The sequence below is a fragment of the Hordeum vulgare genome, chromosome 2H (assembly GCF_904849725.1).
Source record: "Hordeum vulgare subsp. vulgare chromosome 2H, MorexV3_pseudomolecules_assembly, whole genome shotgun sequence".
In the NCBI taxonomy this organism is placed as follows: domain Eukaryota; kingdom Viridiplantae; phylum Streptophyta; class Magnoliopsida; order Poales; family Poaceae; genus Hordeum; species Hordeum vulgare.
Genome location: NC_058519.1, coordinates 112,877,937 through 112,886,444, shown reverse-complemented (window position 1 = coordinate 112,886,444; position 8,508 = coordinate 112,877,937). Strand labels below are relative to the sequence as shown.

Here is an 8,508-nt window from a genome sequence, read left to right as displayed (position 1 = left end):
TTAGGCATTTCATCAAACATCTAGCTAGCACAACAAAAATGAAATGAGCAAGAAAACGAGCAAAACTTGCAATGCCGGAAGAGGGAATGTTGATGCTAACCGTAGGACCGATGGGTGCCAACAATCTTGACAAATGATGGAGAAAAATGGGGATGGTTTAGAGCTCCCAAGTGAAAGGAGAGAGCAAAAATGGAGTTGAGCTCGAGCTGGAAAAAATGGAGCTGAGCTCGGAGTGGAATATAGGGGAGGGCTTTAGGACCGGTTTGTGTTAAAAAACCGGTGCTGAAGGGTCTGACAGCGGGGCCCCGCAGTTGCTGCATAAATGAGAAAAACTTTAGCACCGGTTTGTGATACAAACCGGTTCTAAAGGGTCTGTCCATTGGACCCCCCCTCCCTGCAGCAAACGGTCCAAAACCCTTTAGGACCGGTTTGTGTAAAGGCCTTGCGGCCATTTGCTGCAGGGAGGGGGCCCAGCGGACAGACCTTTTAGAACCGGTTTATATCCAATCCGGGTCCAATGTGGTTGGCTCAATGCCCTGTTTTCTACTGGTGGATCTTGGTCGGCAACAACGTCACCACTACGGCCGGCGGCGATGTGCTACAGAAGGAGCGGCGTCCACGAAGAGGCCAATACGAGCAAGACGGTCCTCGATGCAGCCCCGCTCGCCGTGTGCCTCGACGACGACGCCGTGTTGCCGCCGGGGACGCTGCTGCTCAACGTTAACGGCGAGGGCTTGAGCGGGCGAGCAAAGGCATGGTGTTGCTGGGGCCTCGCCGTGGCGATGACGATGGTCGTTTTCGTTGTGTGGTAAGTTTTCGCTTGATTCATCCATTCGTACTACGGTGTAGGGCACAGAGCGGAGATCTATTAATTTGATCGACGCAACGTACTCAACTCAATATTGTCTCGCGTGTGCTCAGGCCAGATACGTTCATCGTACCGCCCATCGATCCCGTGTTCACCCGTTATGACGACGCCTCATTTATCGATGGCGACGGCGAGGTCTTCGACTGCGCCATCTGCATGGAGACGGTGCCCGGCACCCTCAAGTTCAGCGTCGGCTCGTGTGGTCACGCCTTCTGCTCCGGCTGCGTCGGCCAGTACGTCGCTGTTAGCTGGGCGAGAACTTCGCTCGCGTCAAATGCCCCTATCCCGGCTGCAAGGAGGGCGCCGTCGAGCCGGAGAGCTGCTTCGGCATCATCTCCCCGGACCTGCTCGACAAGTGGGGTTTCCTGCTGTGCGAGTACTTGCTCGGGGACAAAATGGTGTACTGCCCATACAGGGAATGCTCGGCGCCTCTTCTCGCCGACGACGGCAAGGCCGGGGCGGCGGCGATCGCGGAGGCCGAATGCCCGCACTGCCACAGGATGTTCTGCGCCCGGTGCGCGACGCCGTGGCACACCGGCGTCGGGTGCAGGGAGTTTCAGGAGCTCGGGCAGGACGAGCGCGGCAGGGAGGACCTTTTGCTGAGGAGTCTCGCCGGACGGCTGAGGTGGCAGCGGTGCCCCAAGTGCAGGATGTACGTGGAGAAATCGGAAGGATGCAACAACATCCAATGCAGGTACAGAATGAGATCAGACTACAACTCTATTAATTTCTTCCTAACAAATCGCCCATTGCTATGCTTGAAAAATGGGTCGTCGGGACCGTGGTGGCCAGGCGGCCCTGGGTCGTCAAGTGCCGGCAGCTCACGGCGATGGTGACCGACGGCCTTCTTGCGGCGTGTTGAGGTGGGCAGTGGGGTAGTGGGTGGGTGGAGTGGCGAAGCCAGGATTTGAATACCACCGTTATTTTTTTTATTTTTTTGGTGGTGGTGGGGAAGGGAGGGGAGGAGCAAATAGGTATGTACTTGCTTATATCCATCAAATATACACTACTGGTCTGTTTGGGACTGCTCTACTCCATAAAAATCAGCTTCGCTCTAGAAAACATAAGCCAAACGGGGTAGCTCCACGATATACAACTTCACAAAAAAACTAGAATCTGGGATCCAACTTCTTGTTTTTTATGAAGCTCTCTAGGAGGTGTCCCATAAAATTTAGAAGCTGGATTTGGAACAAAATTACCCACCACTGCCACCAGTAAGTGGATACCCCCTTCATTTCTCCCCTCTCATTCAATGAAATAGATCATTTTCATCAAAATTTTCATTCGTGAAGCTGGAGCTGGATAAAAGCCAAACATTCTCTTTAAAAGAGCTACAACTCCTATATGAAACTGCTCCAAAATGGATTTGGTGGAGCGAAACTATTTTTGATGGAGCGGAGCGGTCCCAAACAAGGCCTACGTACTTCAGGTTTCGTCGATCGTTCGGAGGGGGGGGATGGAGTTGTTCAGTACCTTGGTCGACCTCCCATTTGGATCTGGGCTCCAATCTGATGGGGCGTCCGCCTCTTCATGTGTGTTGACTGAAAGTTGGGCTGGCAACATGGACAAGCCGTCGATGTGGGAGTTTGACGTAGACTTCCTATTCGGGGTTCATTGATCCTCACACAAGGTCCAGCGCTTGGTCGCCGGTGCTTGACTCTAGGTTGCCTTCGGCTTGACTAAGGTGGGAGCTTGCGTTTCGATTGGAGGGAATCCTCACGTTGCGTCATTGAAGGTCTCTGGTGGTGGTCGTCATGGTAGTGTTAATTAAGCCATCAGTTGGGTCAGTGTTGATGGTGGTGGACCATGTGAGCTATGGGGTCAATGATGGTCGTCAACATCCTTTGGGCCATGTCCCCCTTGTCCACCGGGATTAGAGGGGACTTCGGCCGTTGGTGCCACTATGATGGTGGCGCCGACCTTGCTCGGAGGCTGATGTCGGGCTTCTTCATTCATGGTTTGTTTATTGTGAAGCGGATAGTTAGCTTTGTCTCATGGCATGGATGCCGGGGCAGCGACCCTCGAAGGTGGTTCACATGGTTAGCTTTTCAGCGGGCACCATGGTGGTGGTGCCTCTTGGTCGTGTGGGCGGCGAGAGGCATATCAGAGATTGGCTCATGCGTGCTTTCTATATCTTGCAGTGGAGGTGCCCCGATCTGGATCTAGGGTTCTCATCTCCTCGTGTTCATCCTTCAGACCTCGTGGTTGCACGCCAGAGCTGTCGGACGAAAGCTCTGCGCTCTGGCGCTGCCGACGATGACGCTTGCCGGCGTCTCTCTCTTCTTGAAAATGTCCTCGTGGTGCTCCTTTTCGTGTCCGAGTTTCGTGTGAAAACTTTTTCCGTTATGGACTCGGCAATAGCGATCGGTTGCACCGGTTTCCTTCCCAAGGGCACTATTTTTGGAGCATAGGTGTACTAGGTGTGACACGGCGTTGCACTCACTTCCTTTTTTGTTCATATTAGTCAAATATACACTACATACTTCAGGTTTCGTCGGTCGTTGTGGGGAGGGGAGGGCAGGCCCCTGCTCGCCCCCCTTGTCTTCACCAATGGGTGGGATAACTTGGCCTCTGACAGTGGCGCGGTGTGCGTGGGGTGGGTGGGTGGGGGTGGAGCCGATGGGAGATGGGGATGCCATGGGTGTGGTGCGGCTGCCCTGCGACCGGAGTTGTTGACTACCCTGGTTGACCTCCCATCTGGATTTGGGCTCCGATCTGATGGGGCATCCGCCTCTTCAGGTGTGTTGACTGAAAGTGGGCTGGCAACACGGACAAGACGACGATGTGGGAGTTTGACGTAGACTTCCTGTTCGAGGTTCATTGATCCTTGCACAAGGTCGAGCGCTTGGTCGTTGGTGCTTGACTCTTGGTCGTCTTCGGCTTGACCAAGGTGGGAGCTTGCGTTTCGATTGGAGGGCATCCTCACGTTGCGTCACAGAAGGTCTGTGGTGGTGGTGCTCGTGGTAGTGCTAATTAAGCCGTCAGTCGGGTCAGTGTTGATGGTGGTGGACCGTGTGAGCTATGGGCTCAACGATGGCCGTCAATAGCCTTTGGGCCATGTCCCCCTTGTCCATCGGGATTAGAGGGGACTTCGTCCGTTGGTGCCACTATGATGGTGGCGCTGACCTTGGCTCGGAGGTTGATGTCGGGCTTCTCCATTCATGGTTTGTGCATTGTGAAGTGCATTGTGAAGCGGATAGTTAGCTTTTTCTCGTGGCATGGATGCCGGGGTAGCGATCGTGGAAGGCGGTTCACATTGTTAGCTTTTCGGCGACAACATGGTGGTGGTGGTGGTGGTGCCTCTTAGTCGTGTGGGCGGTGAGAGGCATATTAGAGATTGTCTTAGGCGTGCTTTCTATCTCTTGCAGTGGAGGTGTCCCGATCCGGATCTAGGGTTCTGATCTCCTCGTGTTCATCCTGAAGACGTTGTGGTGGCACGCCGGAGCGGTCGGACAAAAGATCTGTGCTCTAGCGCAGACGACAGTGACGCTTCCGGCGCCGCTCTCTTCTTGAAAACGTCCTCGTGGCGCTCCTCTTCGTGTGAAAACTTTTTTAATTATGGACTCGGCAATAGCGACTCGTTGCACCTATTTCCCTCCCGAGGGCACTGTTTGTGGAGCATAGGTGTACTAGGGTGACACACGGTGCTGCACTCAGTTCCTTTTTTGTTATCTTTCAGGAGCGTAGTGGCCTGAGGTGAGCGTCTGCCTATTTTCTAGGATCGGTTTTGTGAAAGAGCTACCATTCAAGTTTATATTGTATGACTATTTACCTTTTTTCGGTTGCCACTTTATATCTAAAGTGGGACGAAAGCCCCTGTTTTGAGATGCTTGAAAAAACAAAAAAAAAATTACGCAAATTGACTATCAAATTTATTAATCCACAAATGTGAAATATTTTTTCTGCTCTTGTTTGATTTACTTTAGGTGTGGAAGCCGCTTCTGCTACAGATGTGCATCCAAGGTGTCCTGGCTAACCCATTACTGCAAGAAGTGCGAGCGGTAGCGATTTGCATGGTTATGCATCCAAGGGGGCTTTAACCGGTCACCACCAAGGCCCAAATACTGAGCTCATTTTATTAAACAGCATTATTACATCGCTTCATTCTCTGAAAAAAAGAAACTACCAATACATGGCTTCATCTTGGTCGTGTTACAGAACTATACGAACAAAATCTCCTTGACTCGATTCAGCTTTCAGCTGTGCCTGTAAATATGTGAGGGGTTTGTGGAGCATGCTCAATATGTGGTCTGCTGGTTCTTGCGGTTACATTTCTTAAGAAATCGTAGAGATTTTCATTATTTGGTTGTCCATATATGGCGTCCATCAAAGTTGGCAAGGTAGTCACTCAAATTAAAAAAGTTTGCATGACAGTCGAGATGCCATATTTGATACTTACGTATATCTCAATGGGTGTAATTCCAAAAGTGTACAACACAAAACTGAACACTGTATCACAGAATTTTTACCGTTACATGTAGACATACACAGACTAGCGTGCCGCAGTAGACTCTCGAAGGTCGTCATACGATTATACGAACACAAAAACACACCACAACATACTACGTACGTATACAAAGGAGCATGGACGGCACGCACTGTGTCTCCGATAACGATCAATTCCGAGTATTGTGTCACAGCCCTCGTCGTCGATCATGGCTCCTCAGCCTCCGGCTCGGGAGCGCTGAACCCGGGAATCGTAGGCATCTCGGGCATGGGCGGCAGCTCGACTTTAGGGAACGACGGGAACGGCGGCAACAGCTCGTGCTCCGGCGCTACCTCCGGCGCCTCGGCAGAGTAATCGTCCTCAGGCGACGACTCCGGCGCCTCGGCCGGGTAATCGTCCTCAGGCGCCGTCTCCTCCAGGCCCCGTGCCGCGCGGCCCATGCCGGCGCACGAGAGCAGCAGCACGGCCAAGAAAAGAAGCGCGGTGCGGCGGGCGTTCTTGGAGTAAACCATGCCGAGTGGAGGTGTTCTCGCTATAGCTAGGTCGCTTTCTTGGCCTCTGCGTGGGATGATCTCTGTGATGTGATGTTAGCTCTCCAGTGCGCGCTCGTATTTATAGGACGTGACCGGACGAACGATGGTTCGTGAGCGTGGCGCCTTTTCTTTTCAAGTGGAGGTGTTTTTTTAGGAACTGGGCGGTGGTCCGGGGCTCTGGGTTGGTGATCTGCCTGAGTTTGTAGTTGGGTCCGGTGCGTTTTGGGAGGTTTTGGCGCATGTGTGCCTCACGGTTTGGTTGGAAGACTGCTGGCATATCAGGTTTGGTGAACGCGCCAATCAGTTTGTGGATCTTTTTCTTTAGGAAATGCCATCATGGCTAGTTTTATCTCCCCTAATAATAAAGCGCCGGAGCGCTTCTGCCGTCCGTCGTGGTTATTTTACAAAAAAGTTCCTTCGTTTTTGAGCATTCAACCCGCACTCCGTGATGTTTCAGATTTGCAAGAAAGCCCCTCGCCCCCGGATCAGATCCGCCCCACCGCCGCCAGGGCCGCCCCGCGCCAGCCACCCCCCGCGCCTCCCCCGCCCCCTGCCCCTCCTTTCCACCGACCGGCTCCTCCTAGGACCCGGCCACAGCCCCGCCGGCCACCACGTCGCCACCAGCCACCTCCTCCACCTTCGGCCCATGCGCCGGAGCTGCGTGAAACCGCGGGGGTGGCCGGTGACGGAGCGGACGGCCGGGACGAGGAGGCGGTCGTACACGGGCACCCAGAAAATGACGCTGAGAGGGTGTCGAAGGTAGAGAGCGAGGCAGAAGGGATGGAGAAGTGGGCGCCCATGCGCTTGTTGAGGGTGTCTCCCTGGAACACGAACATGGTGCTCATCTGCGGATCTGCCCGTACACCGCCGTGAAGACGATGCCGCCCGCCCAGATGGGCAGCAGCCTCACCACGCTCTTGAGCTCCTCCACCTGCGTCACCGTGCAGAGCCTCCACGCCGATGGCGCGGTCGCTGTCCTGTCCGCTGGCGTCTCCACGGCCGCCTTGTCGAGGAACCTGAACTGCTCGGTGTGCTCCAGCTTGCGGCTCCCCTCGATGCCGGAGTCCCTCTCCATCGTCTCGTACAGCGCCGACCCGTCGATGGGGACGCCCAGCTTGCGCGTGGCCGCGACGAGCACCTGCGCGATGCGGGTGAGCGGGCTGCCGTCGGGGCGCTGGTGGCGGTAGAGCGGCGTGCCGACGAAGAAGCTGCGGACGGCGATGGCCATGGCGACGGCGGGGATGCCGAAGCCCCAGCCCCAGCCGTAGTGGTCCTGCTCCTGCACATTCACCACCACGGATGACGCCACCAGCGCGCCGATGTTGATGGACAAGTAGAACCAGTTGAAGAAGGAACTCTTGCTCCGCCGCTCGCTTTCGTCGTGCTCGTCGAACTGGTCGGCTCCGAACGAGGACACGCAGGGCTTGATCCCGCCCGTGCCGAGAGCGACGAGGTAGAGACCCACGAACACCGCTGCCGTCTGCCCCGCCGTGGGGTCGCACACCCCCTTGGCCGCGCACGTAGGCACCAACCCTTTCACCGATGCCGCAATCGTCAGGAGGCCCAGGCCGATGATGTAGATGATTACGAAGGAGGCGATGGTCCAGAAGCGGCCGAGGTAGGCGTCGGCGAGGAAGGCGCCGATGAGGGGGGCGGCATAGCAGGTCCCCGTCCAGTTGGTGACATTGGCTGCGGCGGTTTTGTTCATGCCCATGTTGTCCATCATGAAGTTGCTCAGGTTGGCGCTCATGACGTAGTACGCCAGCCGCTCGCAACATTCGTTAGCTGCAATGCAATTCATGCCGTAGGCGTCCACGTGAACTCTATTCTCATCCTCCTTGCTAAGGCTTGATCACGTGAGACTAGCTAGCTATAGAAGCTAGCTATATATGATTACGACATCAGTTACACTATCAAGTCCATCAAGCGCATCATCAGTTTGATTCCTATGACTCTATGAGCCATGGTGTCCGCAACAGTCAATGGGAGATCGCAGTGAACGAATGATGTGACGGACAGATAAAAGGGTTATGGCAAAAACTGTCGAAGGATAAGTTAGTGGACCCATCGCTAGGTGATGCGGGGAAGGGGATTGCCCTATCCTATCACACGCTTCTCGGAGTCGACATCCATCGGAACATTGATAACCATGGAAGCCAACAAGATGAACATATTCCGATGTCCATAAAGTTGTTGTATGAAGCGATGCTCAGAGAAAAGGGGTGTATGATGAGGACATGAGGTATACTATCAAGTCCACCAAATGCATCATTGAGTTTGATCGCCATGAGCCATGGTGTCCGCAACGGTCAATGGGAGATTGCAGCGGATGAATGGTGTGATGGATAGATAGGAGGGTTACGACAAAAAACGTCAAAGGACAAGTCCAGTGGACCCGTCGCTAGGTGACGCAGAGCAGGGGATTGCGGTGGGCGAGCGGCATGGACGACATCACGTGGCCTCGTAAACATGTATGACACGGGAGCATAGAAAAAGAGACCGCAGTTTGTATGCATTCAATTGCATCGAACCAGCACTAGTGGAAAACGGGCCTTTGGCCTGGACCCTTTAGTCCCGGCCTGCCTCTGGGCCGGGACTAAAGGCCCGGCCACGTCGCCCCAATTCCCAATGCCTCCCTCGAGGCTTTAGTCCCGGACCGT

General features: G+C 54.5%; 2 pseudogenes; one reads left to right on the top strand and one right to left on the bottom strand.

Moving 5' to 3' along the window:
• Positions 1-593: 593 nt before the first annotated feature.
• Positions 594-4,873, top strand: LOC123425754 (annotated as a pseudogene).
• A 1,428-nt stretch (positions 4,874-6,301) lies between these two features.
• LOC123425753 lies at positions 6,302-8,174 on the bottom strand (annotated as a pseudogene).
• Between the last annotated feature and the right edge of the window lie 334 nt (positions 8,175-8,508).